This window comes from Cyphomyrmex costatus, unplaced genomic scaffold (genome assembly GCF_001594065.2).
Source record: "Cyphomyrmex costatus isolate MS0001 unplaced genomic scaffold, Ccosl1.0 scaffold335, whole genome shotgun sequence".
Classification (NCBI taxonomy): Eukaryota; Metazoa; Arthropoda; class Insecta; order Hymenoptera; family Formicidae; genus Cyphomyrmex; species Cyphomyrmex costatus.
Window position 1 is genome coordinate 42,620 of NW_017277504.1, and position 24,395 is coordinate 67,014.

Consider the following 24,395-nt stretch of genomic DNA (forward strand, 5'->3'; position numbering starts at 1 on the left):
AAAATGTAAGGTTCTCTTTGGAAGCTGATAACTCAGCTTCTAGACATGCTAGAGTAATGATCGTGGTCTCGTTTTAAAGGAAACATTTCAAACTTTAAAATGCATGTAATAAGATTTTTCGGCCTGTTCGTATTTTGCCCGTGAAAATTTGAAAAGTCGCAAAATTTTTAGAATTTATCACGATCTGCTTCTAGTCTTCGTGAAAAAGACCCATTTGATGAGACGACAAATATTATATTAACTGTTTTAAAGAAAATGTTTCACCCTTTAAAATGCGACCAGAAAAATTGTCCTTCGATCTCTGCAAGCAGAGATACAGTTTTTTAAATATCGATAAAATTTGTAGGTTTTGAAGTGATCCCCTAATTGTTGTGCGTAGTTATGTAAAAACATTTTGTATGCATTTTCTAATATTGTGATACTTTTGTCTGATGAGTTATTTCATAAAATTTTCTTAATAATATTTAACTAGTTTGTTTTAAAATATTCCAAATCAATAATATAAACAGAAGTTAATGCGGAATTTCATATTTTAATATAAATACCCAAAAGATGTAATTATATAAAATCATATAAAAAATTATATATAATTTTATATAATTATAAAATCTTTTTGCCCGAGTAAAAAGTAATGGTTATTAGAATTTTAGTCAAATGCTTTACATATTATGCTGATATGACATTATCTAACATTTGATATAATGTAGGGTAAACCCGGTATATACGCCGCGTCAGGAAATACGCCGCAGAAGTCAGAAAAAATAGGAGTGGGGATAATTTTCCGTCAATTACTTTGTTACATGCCTTTATGGTATATTAGTATTATGTTATGATTTCAGTTCTTTACTGTTAATATTAATGAAATTATTGCGAGTTAAATCGATTTTTTACTGTAATAAGTAGTGCCATCATAATTTATAATCTACATAAAATGATTATTATAGAGCGTGTAAAAGACTTAGTGGTTATTTTGCAATACATATGTGTAGAGGAATAGTAAAGCATGTTGTATAGCAAAATACAAGTGCTTTGCTCCTGTATTGTTTGTTTAATTAGTTGTCATATATATCCCATCTATTTGGGATATACGGCATTTTTAGCGAGCGGGATGCTGTGCCACAGCACAGACGCTCTATTTAAGAAGTTTTTGTTAATTCTAACAATTATACATTGCATTAATGCATAAATGTTGATAAATCTTAAACGTTTAAAGATTATTTTCTAAGATTTGAAGCTATTTAAAGATTCCAATTTTCATTCTGAACAATAAAAATTGTCATATATTAATAAACAATGCAAGTTACGTCGTCATTTTACATCTTATTTATAGATTATTTGTGATTTTCTTATGAATTATATATGAGTGGCCATATTATCCCCCCCCTATGGGATAAATGGCAAAAATGCAGGGTTTGAAAAAGTTACTTTTTAATACGGAAAATAAATTATTTTGGATTTCTAATATTTTTTTTATAGTAGTAGATGATACAAAGTTTTTATTTGTATAATTAATTTACTTTAAACATAGTAAATAATAATTGATAAATTAAGTTTTCGATAGGTGCGGCGTATATACCGGGTTTACCCTAAGTTTAATAAAAATTTTAATTCATAATACTTTTACTTATAAAACATTATATATCACCTGATAATCCAACGCTCTAGTTATAAATGTCTTATAATTTGTATGCCATTCCTTGCCTTGATTTAAAATCATATTTTTCAAAATATACGTCAGCACGTTACATTCATCCTTTTTTAGACTGTAATAGTTTTGTATATAAAATGCCAACATATTGTGTTGGAACAAAATACTGTAAGAAGATTTAATGCTTATTTCCATTTCATAGTATATCAATTTGCTTAATACTGCTTTAGGGTTTAATAAAATAAAAATTAACAGAGAACGACATTTCTGAGCGATAACGTCCATCATTGATTGCGAGTCATTAAATTTTTCAATAAATATATGTTGCCGTATAAATATGTAAAAGGAATTTTTATCATACAGCTCTTCCAGACAATTGTCATCGAAGTGTTTCTTCATGTATTTCAATATAATATAGTGCAAATCCTGTTCATTTAGATGTATCAATATTTTCAATACCGATATATATATTCGATATTTTTCTACTTTAGTATGTACAAAATATGTAAATTTATAATAAAGATATTCAAGTATAAAGTAGTAGTCATTAAGACTTAATAAATTTATCTTTTGTTTGATAAAATCTAATGTGCACAGGTCCCACTCTTTATAGCGTCGAATTAGTTCTTTCATACCATACAGTTTGCTTTCGGTGATTCTATGACAGAGTTCTTGAATAGTTAAAATATATTTTTCGGATATTCTTGGACCTATAAGTTGCTTCAGACAAAGGCACATTTGTTCGTTTGTTATCAAAAAATTATTTTGTTTCATAAATTCTCTAAGATAGTGACATTCTATAATGATAGCACGATGTAGAGAGATTACAGTAATCTCATCATCACGAATATTCTTCCAAACTTTATATTCGGAAGAGTCAACGTACTTGATTTGGTTCAGAAGTAGAGTGGCCAGTTTGTGATCTAATCTTAGTATAATAGATTTTATCTCGCTGGCAGGAAACATTTGATAATATTTTGCATTATTGTAGTAGTTGCCATATGTAAGCCTAAAAAATCTTGTTAAATTATAGTTTTCTAAATAATTCTTAATTTTGCTATGCATGCATTTCTTGATGCATTGAAGTATGTTCTTCACTAAAATACCATGCTGAAAGTACTTCTTCTCATTAAATAAATTATGAGTGATAAACTTAGGACTGATTAGTAATTGTAACAATATTTCAAAATACATTAATAATTTCTGAATATTTTTCGTCATATTTTGAGCTGATATAGTGCCTAAGTGTAACCATAAGCATTTATTGTATAGCTTATTGAGTAGATGGAAAATAAGTCGTCTAGCTCGTGAGATTGTCAGTTCGTTTAAGTGTTTAATCGTTATCTCCAAGATCTCTACGCATAGATCTAATGGTATGTGCATGAGTGATTCAATCAGCAAATCCTCGCACTGAGAGTACCATATTATCTGTGTATATTATACAAATAAAATATATTAGAAATTATTAAATAAATGATATAAAGTATATATATATATATATATATATGTATATATGTATATTGTGTCTTATGCGTATATACTAGAGCGGCTCATAAAATTCAAAATATCTTTTTTAGCCAGTTGATTGAAGTTTGAAACGTTCTTGGAACGATTTTTTCAAAACGATTTCTCCCATTTCTATTTGTTGTCCGGCATGCAGAGGAACCTCTGTGCCAAAGTAAAAATGGGAGAAACCATTATTTGGCACAGAGGTTCCTCTGCATGCCAGACAACAAATAGAAAACACCGTGATCGAATACACGCGTCAGAAGGTACCCTTATGAGCTAAAAACCACTCTTGAAACAACAAAAAAATTTCTAAAAAATCATAAAATGGTTTCTCCCATTTCTACTTTGGCACAAAAGTTCCTCTGCATGCCAGAAAACAAATAGAAAACACCCCGATAGAATATACACTCGTCGGTGGTTTTTCGCCCATAAGGGTGCCTTCCGACGCGTGTATTCTATCGGGGTGTTTTCTATTTGTTGTCCGGCATGCAGAGGAACCTCTGTGCCAAAGTAAAAATGGGAGAAACCATTTTATAATTTTTTAGAAATTATAATGTTGTTTCAAGAGTGGTTTTCCGCCCATAAGAGTGTCTTCCGACGCGTGTATTCGATCGGGGTGTTTTCTATTTGTTGTCCGTCAAGCAGAGGAACCTCTGTGCCAAAGTAGAAATGGGAGAAATCATTTTATGATTTTTTAGAAATTATTATGTTGTTTCAAGGGTGATTTTTCGCCCATAAGAGTGCCTTCCGACGCGTGTATTCGATCGGGGTGTTTTTTATTTGTTGTCTGGCATGCAGAGGAATGTCTGTGCCAAAGGAGAAATGGGAGAAATCGTTTCGAAAAAATCGTTCCAAGAACGTTCCAAATTTTACTTTAATCAGATTTTTTAACTGCCTTCTTGAAATCACTTACTCCTTATGGTTAAAAATAGTCATTGAAACTTTTTCAGATTTTTAAAAAAATATACAGAAGTCTCACAAGTCGCATTGATGAAAATTAATGTTTTCAGGGTAAACCTTGATAAAAGGGGACCATCCTCCGATGACCTTGACCTTGACATATGTTGTCAAGGTCATGACCCTGAGTAACCTCTAACAAGTTTTAGCCGTCGCTCGCCCTTTTCGTTAAAAAGTTATTAACAATCATAGTTTTAAAATAAACGTTTTATTTCTGCTATACATGTATGATATCAAGTACTATTTTACAGCTTTCCCTGTTCAGGAACGTTAAACTTTTCACGAGAAGTAACTTTTACTTCCCTCCCCCCTTACCAAGGTGCACACGACTTCCATGATTGTACTTTTGCTATGATTGTACTGTTGGGGGAGACCTCTACCGACGGGGTGGGTGCGGGAGGGGGGGCGGGCCGTAGGTCCTCCCCTCCCGCACCCCCTTCCGTGTGTGTGTGTGTATGTGTGTACTACCAAATCGTTTTATGTTGTACAGTGTTTGCGTGAATGTAGTAGGTTTCGCCCCCCCGAGTATCGAATTTTAAATACTATCACGGTAAAGATACAATCATACAAAAAATACATCATACGGGTGGGGGGGAGGTTACTCAGGGTCATGACCTTGACAACATATGTCAAGGTCAAGGTCATCGGAGGGTGATCCCCTTTTGTCAAGGTTTATCGTAATTTATTGTACATCTTCAGATTTAATGAAATGGTAAGTGAATAAAAAACATTTTTTAAATACGTGATTTTCCTTACATATTTATTTGATACCTAGCAAGTATATGTTTGATTGCTTACTCGGAGAAAATATTATTTATTGTGTACATAAAATATTGAAAAATAAAAAACTGAAAAATTTGATATTGTTTGTAGATTTGTATTAAGAAGGTAATTAAATACATTTAAAATCTCTTCAAAGCGTATTTTTACAGTTGTACGATACAAATTAACAATATTTTATAAAAACTTTTTTAAAAAATTTAAGTAAGTATATACTAAATATTGTGTAATGTATATATTATATGTAATATATAATTTCTACATTATTTTGTAACGCAAGCAGCCAAAAATCTTGAATATTTTATTTTCGTACTTCTGAGTCGATACATAAATTTTCGAATTATTTTCCACACACAATTAACACAACGCGATGGTTTCTTGTTCAAGTTTGAGAATACACTAAATGCATTGTAAAACTTGTAGACTGATTGTGAGAGCAGATGATTGCTCTCTGTTTTCGTTTACAAATCATCAAAGGTCGATGATGAAAACAAAAATATTCCCATAAAAAATCTGTTGTGTTTGAGCGTTGCGTTACAAAATAATGTATCAATTATATATTACATATAATATATACGTCACACAATATTTAGTATATATTTACTTCAATTTTTTAAAAAAAGTTCTTATAAAATATTATTGATTTGTATCGTACAAATATAAAAATATGCTTTGGAGAAATTTTGAGTGTATTTAATTACCCTTTTAATACAAATCTACAAAGAATATCAAATTTTTCGGTTTTTTTTCTTTCATTATATATTATGTATACAGTAAATAATATATTTTCTGAGAGTAAGCAATCAAACATATACTTGCTGGTATCAAAGAAATATATAAGAAAAATCACGCATTTAAAAAAATTTTTTTGTGCACTCACCAGTTTATTGAATTTGAAGATGTACAATAAATTACACTTTCAATGTTTATAACAGACACACAAGTTTTATTTTATTTGGAAAAAATTTTAAAATAATAATAATTTGCTGAGACACAATTTTACGTTATTGGAACTTGTAAAAAATGTAAATTCGTTTTAGAAAAAATATATAACTGAAAAACATTTATTTTCATCACAAATGCGACTTGCGCGACCTCTGTATATTTTTTTAAAAATCTGAAAAAAATTCATTGACTATTTTTAACCATAAGGAACAAATTATTTCAAGAAGACGGCTAAAAAAAATATTTTGAATTTTATAAACCGCCCTAGTATATACATATAAAAAATATATATGTATGATAAACGTATAGGAAAAGGAAGGACAAAATGGAAGAAGAGGGCAAAGCGGAAAATATCATGTACCTATCAAATATCTGAGGGACCTTACAAATCGCTATCTTACGAAATAAGAGCGATTCGTACGTATACTTAAGGTCCCGATCGCGGCACGTTCAGATATTGGAACAGGTATTTAAAAAATTTACTGTCATATATTTTCCGCTTTGCCTTCTCCTTCCGCTTTGACCTCCTTTCCCCTATATGTATATACAGAGCGAATTTTTTAATTTATCGATTGATCACATGCGCAAATGCAGTTTTTACGAAACAAAATTATATTTATGCATAATACGATTGATTAATTGATGTACGTGTAAGAAAATAAAGAAATCATGTCAGTGTCATTGCACTTGGCTTAACGCCGAGACACTACTGTGTCTCCAGATATTCAACTCTTGTGAAAAATGTTGATATCAATTAAAATTCATCCTGTATATAAAGTAAAAAGATATAGATGCTTAACTTCATTTCGACAATATTTTCTCTTGTTATAGATATATACATAGACTATATTATTATTATATTAATTCTTTACGTCAATTTAAATAAAGATTGTAAGGAAAAGATGAATTAATTTATGCTAACATTCAAGGAAATAAAAAAAATATTTTATTATTTAATTATCTTTAAACTATTAAAGTATATACATATATATATGTATATGATAAATATATGAAGTAAAATTATAAAATAAAACAGAAAAGATCTTTTTCGATATATTATTGTTTTATGTGGCTTGTCAAAATTATAAAAGAAAAGACATAGATAATATCGTATAATGTTTCAAGTCTCTCTTATACGTATTTCATACTAAGCCAACACTAAATAAGGAAGCATTTATAATAAATTTCTTAAAAATTACAGTCGAGTATTTCCCTTTTATTCGACTGTAAAAAAGGAATAGTTAATTCTTAGATTACGGTATTCGGTTACGACCAGCATAAATGCTCCTTAATATCCCTTCGCACATTGTGCATATATATTAATTTAAGAAAAGGAAAAAAGTCAAAATAATTTTGAAAAGTATTTATAATTTATTACTGTTCAATATGTCTGTAACCAGAAAGTTAATCTTATTTAATCATTATTAATAAAAATGCTTATTGCGTAAGATATAATTATTGATGAATCACCTGTATGAACAGATAGGGTGATAGAGTAGGCCAAAAACCGACTACGTGGCCAAACATCACGTCTTGGCTGAGAAGGGATTGCAAGGGAAAATTCGTATTCAATAACAAATAGTTGTAACATTTGGCGAAGGTTGGCAAATAGGTAGATTCCTTTTGGAGATTATTGAATATCTTAATATCATACATTCCGAGTCGGTTTCTCAAAAAGGAAATAATTATTCTTAATATTTCATCAATGGTAGTTTCCTGTAAAGCTCGAGACGAGAAAAGTTTTAATTGGCCATATTGTTCCTGTAGCGCTGATAATATAACTCTCATGTCTTCTGTAGTAGTTTTATCAAAAACAATTTCATCCATCTTGAACAAAAACCTGAGAAAGTGATTTAAAAAATTAAAAGTTAAAGAAACTTTTAATTAATTAATGGAATATATGTATAAACAATACTATATATACAGGGTGTCCCATTTTAATTGTTTACCCCAAATAACTTTCTTATCTTTGATTTTAGAGAAAAATGTTTCAGACAAAAATTGTATGGTTTCGAGGGGGTCACAAGGTGGTACCATTGGTTTGACCTTGAATAATTATTTGAAAATTACATGAATGTTACCTTCAATTTCTTAAATGGAACATACCATTTTTATTACATATTCTCGTAGCTTATTTCGAGAGCTTTCCAAAACACTGCAATAAAATATTTTTCTATTGCGCATTTTCCGAGTTATAAAGCTTTAAGTTTGGGGTATTTTAATAAAAATACAAATTCGCTCCCCCCCCTCTTGTAGTTTTATCTTACATGATCCAGCCAGTCAAGGCAAGATGAGTTTTTGTACAATTACTTTTGGTGTTCAAAAACTTGGCCATTTACTTGTATGCATAATTCAAGTCTATGCTGAAAATCGTCCCTAACTTTTTGAAGAACACCTGCTTTAATATTTCTGCAAGCATTTCTAATCCGGTTTTTCATATTTTCAACGATTGTTGGCTTTTTAGAATACACTTTATCTTTAATGTAGTCCCAGAAATAAAAGTCTAGGGGCATCAAGTCGGGTGATCTTGGGGGCCATTCTTGAATTTGGCTGCCCAGACTAATCCACCTATTCGGAAATCTTACGTTCAAATATTGTGCAATGGCTCGAGATCTATGAGCCGACGCTCCATCTTGTTGAAACCACATTTATCTGAGTACATCATTGTCAACACGTCTTAAGAGGTTGGGCAGGTCATGTTGAAGAAATGTTAGGTAGTTTGCCCCATTGAGGTTTTCTTAAAAAAAAAATATGGACCAACAATAACATCTCTCAGAATGCCTGCCCAAACGTTAATAGACCACTGCCTTTGAAAGTCTTGGCTTCTCTGCCAATATGGATTAACATCAGAATAATAATGGCAGTTATGTCTATTAACGTTTGGGCAGTCATTCTGGGAGATGTTACTGTTGGTCCATATTTTTTTTCTGAAAACCTCAATTAGGCAAACTACCAACATTTTTTCAACATGACCTGCCCATCCCTCTTAAGACGTGTTGACAATGATGTACTCAGATAAATGTGGTTTCAACAAGATGGAGCGTCGGCTCATAGATCTCGAGTCGTTGCACAATATTTCAACGTAAGATTTTCGAATAGGTGGATTGGTCTGGGCAGCCAAATTCAAGAATGGCCCCCGAGATCACCCGACTTGACGCCCCTTGACTTTTATTTCTGGGACTACATTAAAGATAAAGTGTATTCTAAAAAGCCAACAATCGTTGAAAATATGAAAAACCGGATTAGAAATGCTTGCAGAAATATTAAAGCAGGTGTTCTTCAAAAAGTTAGGGACGATTTTCAGCATAGACTTGAATTATGCATACAAGTAAATGGCCAAGTTTTTGAACACCAAAAGTAATTGTACAAAAACTCATCTTGCCTTGACTGGCTGGATCATGTAAGATAAGACTACAGGGGGGGAAGCGAATTTGTATTTTTAAAATACCCCAAACTTAAAGCTTTATAACTCGGATAGTGCGCAATAGAAAAATATTTTATTGCAACGTTTTGGAAAGCTCTCGAGATAAGCTACGAGAATATGTAATGAAAAATGGTATGTTCCATTTAAAAAATTGAAGGTGGCGTTCATGTAATTTTCAAATAATTATTCAAGGTCAAACCAATGGTACCACCTTATAGGGGCATCAAGTCGGGTGATCTTGGGGGCCATTCTTGAATTTGGCTGCCCAGACTAATCCACCTATTCGGAAATCTTACGTTCAAATATTGTGCAATGGCTCGAGATCTATGAGCCGACGCTCCATCTTGTTGAAACCACATTTATCTGAGTACATCATTGTCAACACGTCTTAAGAGGTTGGGCAGGTCATGTTGAAGAAATGTTAGGTAGTTTGCCCCATTGAGGTTTTCTTAAAAAAAAATTATGGACCAACAATAACATCTCTCAGAATGCCTGCCCAAACGTTAATAGACCACTGCCTTTGAAAGTCTTGGCTTCTCTGCCAATATGGATTAACATCAGAATAATAATGGCAGTTATGTCTATTAACGTTTGGGCAGTCATTCTGGGAGATGTTACTGTTGGTCCATATTTTTTTTAAGAAAACCTCAATTAGGCAAACTACCAACATTTTTTCAACATGACCTGCCCATCCCTCTTAAGACGTGTTGACAATGATGTACTCAGATAAATGTGGTTTCAACAAGATGGAGCGTCGGCTCATAGATCTCGAGTCGTTGCACAATATTTCAACGTAAGATTTTCGAATAGGTGGATTGGTCTGGGCAGCCAAATTCAAGAATGGCCCCCGAGATCACCCGACTTGACGCCCCTTGACTTTTATTTCTGGGACTACATTAAAGATAAAGTGTATTCTAAAAAGCCAACAATCGTTGAAAATATGAAAAACCGGATTAGAAATGCTTGCAGAAATATTAAAGCAGGTGTTCTTCAAAAAGTTAGGGACGATTTTCAGCATAGACTTGAATTATGCATACAAGTAAATGGCCAAGTTTTTGAACACCAAAAGTAATTGTACAAAAACTCATCTTGCCTTGACTGGCTGGATCATGTAAGATAAGACTACAGGGGGGGAAGCGAATTTGTATTTTTAAAATACCCCAAACTTAAAGCTTTATAACTCGGATAGTGCGCAATAGAAAAATATTTTATTGCAACGTTTTGGAAAGCTCTCGAGATAAGCTACGAGAATATGTAATGAAAAATGGTATGTTCCATTTAAAAAATTGAAGGTGGCGTTCATGTAATTTTCAAATAATTATTCAAGGTCAAACCAATGGTACCACCTTGTGACCCCCACGAAACCATACAATTTTTGTCTGAAACATTTTTCTCTAAAATCAAAGATGAGAAAGTTATTTGGGGTGGACAATTAAAATGGGACACCCTGTATATCAGGTGGCCTGTTTTAATCGCCGCACCCGAATATCTCCTAAAATACGCCAGATATAAAAAAATGTTTCAAATAAAAATAGAATGGTGTCGAGGGGGACACGTTTTAGTTACATTGTTTTTTTTCTAAGTGGAAGCGCTAAAAAGATATGAAGGTCACCTCCACTTTTTTAAATGGAATTATGTAATTTTTTTTAGATAACGTGATTCCTCTAACTATTTTGCATATAAAAGTATTAAGGTAGAGATACCAAAAAACCAATAGTTTTCGAGATATTTTACACTTTATTTTGGTATATTTTGACACAAAATGTTAAATAACTCGTAAATTGTTGACTTTTTGATTATCGTACCTTAATACTTTTGTGAACAGAATAATGAGATAAATCAAATGGTGTAAAGAAAACACATAGTTGCTTTAAAAAAAATATGTATGCAAAATGGATAATTTTTTAAATACGCAACTATGTATTTTCTTTACACCATTTGATTTATCTCATTATTCTGTTCACAAAAGTATTAAGGTACGATAATCAAAAAGTCAACAGTTTACGAGTTATTTAACATTTTGTGTCAAAGGCTGGATCATGTAAGATAAGACTACAGGGGGGGAAGCGAATTTGTATTTTTAAAATACCCCAAACTTAAAGCTTTATAACTCGGATAGTGCGCAATAGAAAAATATTTTATTGCAACGTTTTGGAAAGCTCTCGAGATAAGCTACGAGAATATGTAATGAAAAATGGTATGTTCCATTTAAAAAATTGAAGGTGGCGTTCATGTAATTTTCAAATAATTATTCAAGGTCAAACCAATGGTACCACCTTGTGACCCCCACGAAACCATACAATTTTTGTCTGAAACATTTTTCTCTAAAATCAAAGATGAGAAAGTTATTTGGGGTGGACAATTAAAATGGGACACCCTGTATATCAGGTGGCCTGTTTTAATCGCCGCACCCGAATATCTCCTAAAATACGCCAGATATAAAAAAATGTTTCAAATAAAAATAGAATGGTGTCGAGGGGGACACGTTTTAGTTACATTGTTTTTTTTCTAAGTGGAAGCGCTAAAAAGATATGAAGGTCACCTCCACTTTTTTAAATGGAATTATGTAATTTTTTTTAGATAACGTGATTCCTCTAACTATTTTGCATATAAAAGTATTAAGGTAGAGATACCAAAAAACCAATAGTTTTCGAGATATTTTACACTTTATTTTGGTATATTTTGACACAAAATGTTAAATAACTCGTAAATTGTTGACTTTTTGATTATCGTACCTTAATACTTTTGTGAACAGAATAATGAGATAAATCAAATGGTGTAAAGAAAACACATAGTTGCTTTAAAAAAAATATGTATGCAAAATGGATAATTTTTTAAATACGCAACTATGTATTTTCTTTACACCATTTGATTTATCTCATTATTCTGTTCACAAAAGTATTAAGGTACGATAATCAAAAAGTCAACAGTTTACGAGTTATTTAACATTTTGTGTCAAAATATACCAAAATAAAGTGAAAAATATCTCGAAAACTATTGGTTTTTTGGTATCTCTACCTTAATACTTTTATATGCAAAATAGTTAGAGGAATCACGTTATCTAAAAAAAATTACATAATTCCATTTAAAAAAGTGGAGGTGACCTTCATATCTTTTTAGCGCTTCCACTTAGAAAAAAAACAATGTAACTAAAACGTGTCCCCCTCGACACCATTCTATTTTTATTTGAAACATTTTTTTATAGCTGGCGTATTTTAGGAGATATTCGGGTGCGGCGATTAAAACGGGCCACTATACATATATATAGTATTGTATAACGATAACGACTCCTTTTATCTCCTTATGTGGAGCATAGGACGTCTATAGACCTCTTTTGTCCGAGGCCTATATTCGTTTCTCGAATCAGATTGTTTTTCGGATTTGTGGGTGATTGGTCCACAGAATCCTACCTCAGTCAGATATTAGAGACAAATATCTACTGATATGTATACTGATGTATAGGACCTACAGTTTAACGCCGAATCCGAACGGCGCTGATGATCATAGATCTTTTGATCACCAGATGGAGCCATTTTTTGGCTCATTAAACGCGAAAAATCGCGTTTGGGCGCACGTGGGATTGAACTCGGGTCTACAAATCGCGAGTCAATCGCACAGAGCGGTGAGCCACTCGACGCTACAATTATATAGTATTGTATAGTATATATATATATGTATAGTATATATATACACACATATACATATATATGTATACACACACGTACAAAATATTATATACAGGGTGTCCGGGAAAGAGACGAATGAAGAGGAGATTCCTGAGATCATTTTGACACGGAAATTTTAATTCCAAAATATTGAGGCTATAATAACTTTTAAATTATAAGCGTTTAAAAATAACGAATAATCGTCTAAAGTTAGTGCGTTCAGAAGCGGCACAACGCAAAGTACTAAACGCGAAAACTTCTTTTGTCAATATTGATTTTAGAATTACATATGTGAATATAAGATTTTAGTAGAATATAAGATTTAGTATTGATATTTCTACAAATGCATTGTTCAAACATGCTTTAAACATTTTATTAAAATAATCCGGAGAAATTAGGAATTTTAATGAAACTTATATATGAATATTATAAAATCATTAATTATGAACAATTTTTTGTAATTATTTGTACAACTTTATGATAATTAATTAATCTTATGATAATTAATTTACAAAATAAATTATGTATATTATAATAAATGTTCGAATTGTACTCCATTCACATCTATGTATAATCTTGCGCGTCTTAATAAACCTTGTTGTGCATTGATTATCATATCAGGTGATATGCTTACAACTACTTTAACAATGCGATTGTGTAAGTCCTCCCAATTGCGTACTGGCTCCCGATAAATATAATTTTTTAAATGCCCCCAGAGAAAAAAATCTATTAGAGTTAAGTTGTGCGCAGATATTCAAAACAATTTCCGATAAGTCAGCTTTCGCGTTTAGTACTTTGCGTTGTGCCGCTCCTGAACGCATCAGCTTTAGACGATATGATTCGTTAATTTTAAACGTTTATTCAAAAGTTATTATAGCCTCAAGATTTTGATATTAGAATTTTCGTCTCAAAATAATCTCAAGAATCTCCCCTTAAGCATCATTCGTCTCTTTCCCGGACACCCTGTATATACACATATATAACATATGTATGATATTAAAAAATGAATAATATAAATAAAATAAAATTTTATTTTAGTTTTGTTATTCATTTTTATTGTATTAAAATAATACAATATTAGAAGAAGAATGCGTTTATTTTTTATTTCAACTTTATTATTTGTAACATTGATAATGAACCAATTGGGTTCGAAACGTTTGTTCTTTTTGTAATTTTAAAGCGTTTTATTAAATTTTATATATTTGATATTTTCTATAGATTTATTTGGCTCTTTGCCCTTCTTAGTTTTGTATTGTTTTATACATATAGAGCCTTCTCACTAATTATTTTAAAATAATTGTTTTTTTCTATTTTTACATATACATTCTTTAAAATAGAATATATGGAGATACAAGTGTGACAATATATTAGAAATGTAATTCTTGCTTTATTTTATAATGTGTAACACTTTAATAAATTTTTTGTTAAAATAATTATTTAAAAAAATAAAGAATAAAATTTTAATCAAAATTAAAAATATAATTATATGTAATAACATAAAAGCAATTATAAGGCTCTATAAATGTATAAAACAGTAAAAATATGAAAAGGGCAAAGAGCCATAATTACATATCTTTTCCTTATTTAAAATAATAAAATAAACAACTTTAAAATAATAAACTAAACAATTTTAAATTAATGCACAGTAATATAACAATGCCTTAATTTAAATAAATAAAATTGTGCTATAGAGAGTTTCTCTGTATGTACATGTTTTTTTTATTTTTTCCTTTTACGTTTAGCTGGTCAACTACTAGAGAAAAGAAGAAGTTAGATGCAAGTTTATAATACCTTTCAATTTCTGACTTTCTACATTAAAATACAATAGCATTTTTATTTTCTATCACAAACATATAATTTCTATAATAACTATAAATTGTTATGGTAATTATCCAAACAAAAAAGCTAAAGCATGTCTTTTCTCAAAAACTTCTTCTTTAAATATAGATAAATAAACAATGTAATAATAGCATTTACATAATATAATCATTAATATAATCTAAATATATAATATATAAGGTTCCTTATAAAGTACGAAAAGTGTGGCTCTTACCAAGACTTCTTATTTAAAGAAAATATATCTTTCTTATTCAAAATTTATTTCTCCATCATCACAAACAATCACAGATAAACATTGTTTTTTTCATATATCTCGAAATTTTTTTTATCATCAAAAGGCACCTACGAACTAATAATTGTCAAATTCCTTACGTTATTTGTCTAATTAAAACATAAAAGATCTTCATCACCATCGATATTGCATTCGGAGTATCGTCGATTTTTATTGCTGTTCGAACGAAGTTATGATACACGCCTCATATATGAACAGCAATAATTAACGATTGGAATATCACAAGCAGTCGTCAAAATTCGTATCCTTAGTTAAGATTAGATAAACTATTTGCAACGATGATCGTTGATTCTAAGACTAAATATACACTAATTTTTTAAATTTTCGTTCGAATTTATTCGATTCGATGATATTGATCAGTCTCAATCTAGCAACTATGTAATATTTGAAAACACGTGCGGTTGACATACAGTTGACTTTGAGAGCGATTTGTAATTCTATTTACATTCGTTTGTAGCCGTATCGACCTCCTATTATTACTCTTGGAGGCGAGAGCCATTAATTAAATAAGAATACATCCGTTTCTCTATCAATGTAAATCAACTTTAATTCTGAGTTAACTATATATAGTATATATATATATATATAATCTTGATTTCTTTTTCTAATTCTTAAAATTAGAAAAAGATAAAGATATTTGCATTAAAATTAAAATTAAACTATATTGTTAAAATGTTGAATCACAAATGTTGAATCGACTAACGATAATAGCTGAACGTTGAAATATATTTTACTTCTTTTGATTCATAATAATTTGAACATATCAGGCAGTTTATAATAAATTTTTTTTTATTTTCTGCGGTAAATATATAAAATATAAGAACGTAATGGAAATATTAAAAATCAGTTACACACACATGAATAAAAAATGCCGTTTCGGCAATTCCTTTCGTGTCTAATAATATTTCTTGTAAATTTATATAATTTTTAATTTAATTATGAGTTGATTATTTAGTAGTTCTGTTTCAAGACCGATAATTAATCGGCCCAATTTGCTTGAACTAGAAATTGTATAAATTCACAAGGAACATTATTAGACACTGCCTTGATTGAATATAACATTTTTCACTTATGTATGTGGAAATAGAAATAATTTATAGATTTTATTCTTATCATTTTTTAAATATATATTTCCTGATAAGATTACGTAATTATGAACAGAAACACAAATGCATTGCACATATAATGTGCATTGTATACAATGTATAATATAGATTATTATATATTGTCAAATGTACTATGTCACTTACATTCTTACATCTAGTACTCGTTACATTTTATATAAAAAATATGGAATAGTGCAACAAAAAGTATCTAAAATTATATATTGCACAAATTGTTCATCTATACGTACATTTTTAAAATGTTTGATTAATTACGCGAGTAATTGTACTAATGATAAATAATATTTTTTTTTTTCTGAGTGATCAAAATGGTATTATCTGATATTGTATATGTATATCATACCTAAATAAGCAACAATAACAATCACAAGACATTTATTTTGATATGTTAATTATAACTCTTAGATTATCTTAATGATAAGGAAAAACATGAGAATATAGTGCGATTGCCAATGTACAAAAATTTTTATATGATGCTAATAAACTCGACTGTCTTCAGTCTCAGCGATCAAACAATTAATTTAACATATTTCTCGTCAATCTGAAAAGGATAAATTACTCGCAAATCGCTGAACCTGAAGTGATATATTTATAATATATAAACAAATATATTAGATAATTTATATGACGTTCTTGAAAGATTTTTTGTTAAATTATAAGAATTATTTACTCCTTTCATTATAGTTATCCTTTTTTATGATATAATTCTTTCTAATATTGTGTGTGATGTAAAGATTTCCTTTTACATTTAATATTTAGAAGCAACTCAAGCTATCTCTTTTAAAGCCTAATTTTTACAATTTTTTAGAAGTACTAAAATTGAAATTGTTTTTAATAAAAAATAAATTTTAGTTATTACTTTTAATTTACATCATAACATCCCCATTATAAAAATATGAAATTAATAGAAAATTAATTAGGGAATTAATATCATAATTCGGTTTACATGGTGATAAAATTTAAACATATAATGTTTACGTATATGTTTAAAATAAAATTCTTTTGTATTCATTTTTAATTCTTTGTATATATATTTTATTAATTACGTTATCAGTTTAATAATACATGTTATATGCATACATTTTTTTTACAAATATTTGTACGTACATATTCATTAAATACACAAGGTAAAAGTAAGATAATCTGCATGCAAACAGTGTTTTTGCGGTAGTGGAAAATCATCGAATATTGATTATGATGTATTTGTGTAATTAAATCATTTTTCATTGCTTCTTCTTATTTTACACATCTATCATACCTCGAAAAATGTAAAATTATATCTATATATATATATATTACTAATATATCAATAAACAGTTATTAATATACAATTACTAATATAGTGTGTCTATAAAATCTATTATCTTCTATATTTCGAAAACGGTTGAAAATGAAAAATCACGATTTATGTATTTGATCATTTTGGAAAGTTCTGTTATATAAATAACTTCTCAAAATGATCAAACACGTATTTCACGCGGTTTTCTTATAATTTTAAACTATATCAAAATGTAAAGAGGAGTGGGAATAGACTTTAAAGATACCCAATTATTTAAGATAGATAAACATTAATGTAACTGCAAAAGAGCAATGAAAAGTATTACAACTGTAGTATTTAAATGCCACTTCTCAGATGATAATGTTCTTTTTATAGAAAAATCATATAATTTAAAAAAAAAATTTCAAAACAATAAAAAATATCGAACAAATATAAAGCACCGAATAAATACAAAATTATATGCATTGGTGTTATAATGTTTGTTGCAAATACCTTTAGACAATTGTAAATAAAAATGCTCAATGTTATTACATTGCACAAATATATAGTTACAATACTATTCATTGGATAGAAAAATTCTATGAATATTTTCCTCATTTCTTACAGCACTAGATTTATACTACTACTTCTATATTTTAATAGATAAGTATATATATACTACAACTAAACTTAATTAGAAAAATAATTATAGAGATCTCGCGAAATTGATCAAATGACTTATGATATATGTGAATCTCCCACTCGACTTTAAGAAACAATTTTTTTAAACACGTATTAATTAAACTAAGTTTGTAAAGGAAAAAGTTTGTATCACTTTTTCTTTTTCGTTTATCGTTGTCAAGAAGTTCAAAAATATAAAGGGTTAAAAAGAATATCAACATTTTGAGATATTTTTTAAGAGTGATTCTTTAAGAGTGCAAGAGTAATTCTATCAAAATTTAGATATTTTCAAAAATGACGAAGTTAACTCTCACCCCATTTTTGAAACTTCAGTACAATCGTCTTATTAAGAGTATAAACGGAAACTGATTGTGGCACAATCAGATACAAATAATTATGAAATAACAGTCACATGCAGATTTAAATTATCTCCAAATGTCAGCATTTTTTAAACCTTTTATATTTTTTAGCCTTTTAAGGCTAAAATTAGCCCTACAAATCTAGCTTGATTTAATGCGCATTAAAAAAATTTTTTTTATTAAAGTCGGATGCAAGGTTTATAGATAATTAAATATTTTGAAAATAATCGATACAAATCAACAAGGGCGATGTAAGAGTCAAAAGATAAAAATTCATTTAAAAATAATAATGTAATGTTAAAGTTTGAAAAGTAATAAAATGCAAATATAAAACTAAAAATTATAAAAATTACTTAAAATTAATTATATGAGGAACGTAAGCGCTACCAGTTTCGGCTCTAGGTTTGAGCCCTCCTCAGACGTTAAACAACAGTGGACAAAATCGTAGAAATTCGAATTTTTATCTTTTGACTCTTATATCGCCTTTGTTGATTTATATCGATTATTTTTATATTAAGGGTCCTTGAATGTTTTTATTTTATTTGTAAATGTCTTGAAAAAGACATCATAGGATTTATATGAAAAAACTGTTTTAGTCAATTTGCTTGAATTTGTGTAAATAGTAAATTAGGTGAATTTGTAACACGATCAATATACATAATTTTGCGAATAACTAATTAAAAGTACGAAATAATCAATATAGAAGATAGTTAGAAAAATAACAATTGATATTATTAATAACCAGAAAAAAAGTATTTGTATAACACTCAACACATATTCTTTCTCGATTTCGCGTAAAAACAGAAAATATTGTTATGAACAAAATATTTTATAAAATATATCAATGATACATTTTATACAGAATTTATTCATACAGAAAAAATACTAAAATATGTATTCTGATATTAAAACATTGTGAAAAAATAATAGCATATTCTACTCTATCCTAGAAGAGGCATGCAAAATACTTTTCCCATGCTTTAACAAACATAATCGCATAACAAAAGAATAATTAACCTACTTTTCCAGACATAAATTCCGTAATAATCGTTCGGAATATTGAGCTATTGTGTTACTCTCTAACTTGATACATTCGCGTATGAACATGCACGCATTGTACTTTGCTACAATTTCTTTTTTAATTAATACAGCGTGATATTGGCAATAGAAATTTTCATTGCAAGTACTGAAAATATATACATAGATATATTTAGTATGCAATCATATATAGGATTCCCGTATAAGTGATGACTCCTTTTTTATCGTGAATTTTAACAGAGATTAGACCTAATAAATATGATTGATGATTGACATGTTCTCATCTGATCAATGCGAGAGTCAGAGATTCGCCACATCGCAAAGCCGCAATTGAAAAGACACTAGTCACGTTCACAATATTTTAAATAAATAAATAAATTTTCAATAATATAACTTGGATAATTTATAAAACTATTTTGTTATACAATGTAATAGATTATTGTACTTGTTAAAACAAACGCTACAATTTTTATATTATATCGAAATATTTACCCAAACAGCACAAATATCCCAGGGATATTTCAGGAACGTCCTGAGGATGTTCCTATTTCCTCAATACGTTCTATGGACGTCCTCGGGATGTCTCTGGGATAAAGTGTGCTGTATGGGTACCATTGTAAAAATTGTGTATACTTCTCCGATCTCTTTAATGTGGATGATTTTTCTAAGTGTACTTTTCTAAATGTACAGTAATATTTAGTTAGAAATTATGTTTAATTTGATTATATTTATTAAGTCTGTCTCTATTAGTTTCATAAATAAAAAAGAATGGTCATTTATACGCAATATACCTGTATATTTATATACAGGTATTCATATAAAAAATTTGTTATCAAAACTATATTTTTTATGTATATAACATTTCCAATATGTTATATTTCTATAATAATTTCATAATAAATAAAAATATTATAGAAATATTTTTGTTTCCTTCTTCTATAATTTATATTTTATATAGATTTTTATAATATAAATAATCTACACTTAATGCTAACGTTACATAATTATAATATAGTACGTACTACACATTATTCGATTCCATTATAATATTTTAAGAAATACTTTTAATTTATTTTTAAACTTAGGTATACTGTGCGCTTTCATCATATTTTTTAAAATAATATTCTAACGTTCTGTGGATATATATAATATTCTCTCAACGTTTCAATAAGATTTTATAAAAGTTGTTGGAGTGCTCCTTTTGGCAAATTGTAAATTAAAAAAAATAAAAAGTGATACAAAAAAGAGATGTCATTTAGTGTAAGAAATATAGTTCTTTGCGAACTTGAATTTTCCACAAAAATTATATAAAATTATTCAGAAACGTATTATTTTAATGTATAAGTATACTTTTGATAATACACTAGTGCTAAAATATCGTTTTTATATTAATTTTTTTTAATTGAAGAAGAACAATATGAAAATGGAATTCAAATAAAATAAAAAAATAGATAAGAGAAAAAGAACAAATATTTTTTGTAATTAAAAATTAAATTCGAAAAAAGACATTCACGTACCATGTTTTGTTTACGAAAGGCATTGTCTCAAACCCGTATTCAAAAATGTTGTACATCCATTTATAGATCTTATTAAAATATATTTCTGCTTCCAAATTTGGGTCTATATTTTGGATGCGCTTAAGCCATAGGTCGTACATTTTTCCATAGTACGTTTCGCTGACAATACTACTCAAGGATGACAGAGTTTTCAGTAGATTGCAGCAAATCGTTTTGTGTTTGTTGCTTGTTATGTTCCTTGTAACACTTATAGAAAACTTAACGATTGCATATAGCAGCATTATAAATGTGTGCTTGGGAAATGTATCTAAATACATCAAAGTGATTTGCAATACATCGGCAGTGATGCGTATTACGTTTTCGTATGCCATCATCTCGTCGCTCCAACCAAATAAGTACCAGAATACAAATGTCAATTCATTTGCAAGTAATATATACTCCTTTTCGAAGCAATGCAACATCATGTGATGTATAAAAGCCTCTCGGTTAAGCTTGAAAGAATGCACATAATTGCGCACTTTGGGGTGGCATCGTGGATCTTTGCGCAGTTGTTGATATACAAAGGAGCAACGTCTCTCATATACCTGAATTAAGTTTAGCGTATTCATTTTAGGGTTCATCTTCTTTATATCGAGTGGTTCTACATGATAGTTGCTTAAGCATATCGCCTTATACTGCTGCCTTGTCAATGCACGTGGAAAGTTTAGATCATTTAATACATTATTTATAAGTTTTATGCCAAGCTTGTATAGTGCGAATTTTGAAAAAATTGCATTAAATCTCCTTAGCACTGATTTCTTTTTGATTAATACTGTTATTAAATATATAACATTAGTTCTATGTGTGTAGAGCTTATTTTGCACGATGCTTTGTATATGTAATAATATAGTACGTATGTTGATCTCTTCAAAATAGTTACTTGTCAGATAAGGAATATAGAGTTCGTTTATTACATCATCAGCAGTTATCATCTGTGAAAATTTAGAAATAAAATATCAATAAAATTTTAATGAAAATTTTTGAAAACAGAATGCAAATTATTACGTGTTTCAACACGTAACATAATACGTATGTTTCAATTAGAGCTTAATCGGCAGTACAATTGATCAAAATTCTTATATTCAAATAATACTTAAGAAAAATGATGCATTCTTATTTATTAAATACAGACACACATACACACACACACATGCACACGTTTTAATTGTATACATTTTGGTTATTTAAATAATCAAATCAGTCTGCTTCATTATTATATAAATTAAATAATACCATAGTAAATAAAATTCACATATCAAATAAAAGTTATAGAAAATTTCTATTTTTTCGAATTTTATCAAATCGAATTTTGCTGTTTGATAATATTTAAATGCAGAGTTACGAATACATTTTCCAGTTTTGTAAACGGCGTATCAATTTATAGTTTAGACTTTAAACCATGAACTGAAGTTAGCAGTTTATAAGACTATATGTGTGAAAAAACTTAAAGTATTAAGCATCAAGATCAAATTTGACCAAAAATAAAAATCTTTTTCTTATTTATATCTTATAGGTATAAATTTTATTTATAATTAAAACTCATAACTTATTATAATAATTTTGATGTTAAAGACTTCATATATATCATACATATGTATGAATGTGTATATGTGTATATGTATATATATTAGAATTGTCAAAACATATTTTTAAATAAAATATATTCTTTAATGTTTTTAATGCTTTATATATATGCTTTAAATATTATAAAAACCATTAAATGTTAATAGCATGTTTAAAACGTAATTTTTATAAATTCCCTGATATGTATATAATACGTACATATATGTGTACATACATATAGCATAAAATGTTAATTATGTTAAAGAGCTGTTTTAATAGTAAAAGACTTGTGTCTGAAAAATAATGAATATGAACGGAGTTACAGAAAAAATTCCTCACTTTCTGCAACTTTTTGTAAGAGAAAAGTTATGAATACAGGTAAAAACATTTTATTTTTCTTAAAACTATATAACTTTTGTCTGACCAATTCTCCCAAAAAATTTATTTTCTTTAAATGATCTATTAAAATAAAATGGCCTTCTTTTTAATAATACCAATACTAATAAATCATTAACAATTAAAAATACTTTCTCAGTATAGATTTTATGAATATTATTACGACTAAAAAATAATATAAAAAGTTATAGAATTACATTCAAACATCAGATGTAACATAATTTGATTTAAATTATGTAAATTTAATAAAAATTTATACCCATAATGTTTATTTTATTTACAACATTGTATATCACCTGATAATTCAGTATTTTATTCATAAATATCCTAAAATTTGTATGCCATGTAATGCGTTTCTGTAAAACTATATTTTTCAGAATGTACATCAGCATGTTAGATCGGTCCTTTTTTAAGTTATAATAGTTTCGTAAAAAATATGCAAATGCGTTGTCTTGAAATAAAATGCTATTGGGTGGTTCAATCTTCATTTCATAGAATATTAACTTGCTTAACACATCCTTTGAGTTTAATAGAATAAAAATCAAGAGGACATGGCATCTCTGAGAAGTAGTACTCATCATTGATCGTGAATTATTGAATTCTTCAATAAGTAAATTTCGCCGTACGAATATGTCAAAGGACTTTTCATTATACAAACATTCTAGACAATTGTCGTCAAAATGTTGCTCTATGTATTTTAATATTATGTTGTGTAAATCGTGTTCTTTTAGCTGGATCAATATTTTCAATACCGATACGTATAACCGGTACTTTTCTGTTTTAATATGCAGATATGCGAATTTATAATAGAGATATTCAAGTATAATATAGAAGTCATTAAGATTCAAAAATTTTATTCTCTGTCTGATAAAATCTAATATATATAGGTCCCACTCTTTATAGCGTTTAATCAGTTCCTTTATACCATGCAACTTGCCCTTGGCGATATTATGGCAGAGTTCTTGAAGAGTCAAGATAGATTCTTCGGATTTTATTGGCCCTGTAAGTTGTTCCAGGCAAAGAAACAATTGCTCATTTTGCACCAATAAATTATTCTGTTTTATGAATTCTTTAAGATAATGACATTCCATGATAATAGCACGATGTAATGAGATCAAAGTGTTTTCGTCATCAACAATATCTCTCCAAACTGTATGTTCGAAAGTGTCAACATGCTTAATTTGTTCCAGGAGTAGAGCAGTCAATTTCTTGTCTAATATTATTATAATGGATTTTACCTTGTTTGGAGAAAATGAATGGCAATATTTCATATATTTATTGTTGTTGCCATATGAAAGTCTAAACAGCATTATTCGATCATAGTTTTTCAAATAACTTTTAATTTTGGTATTTATACATTT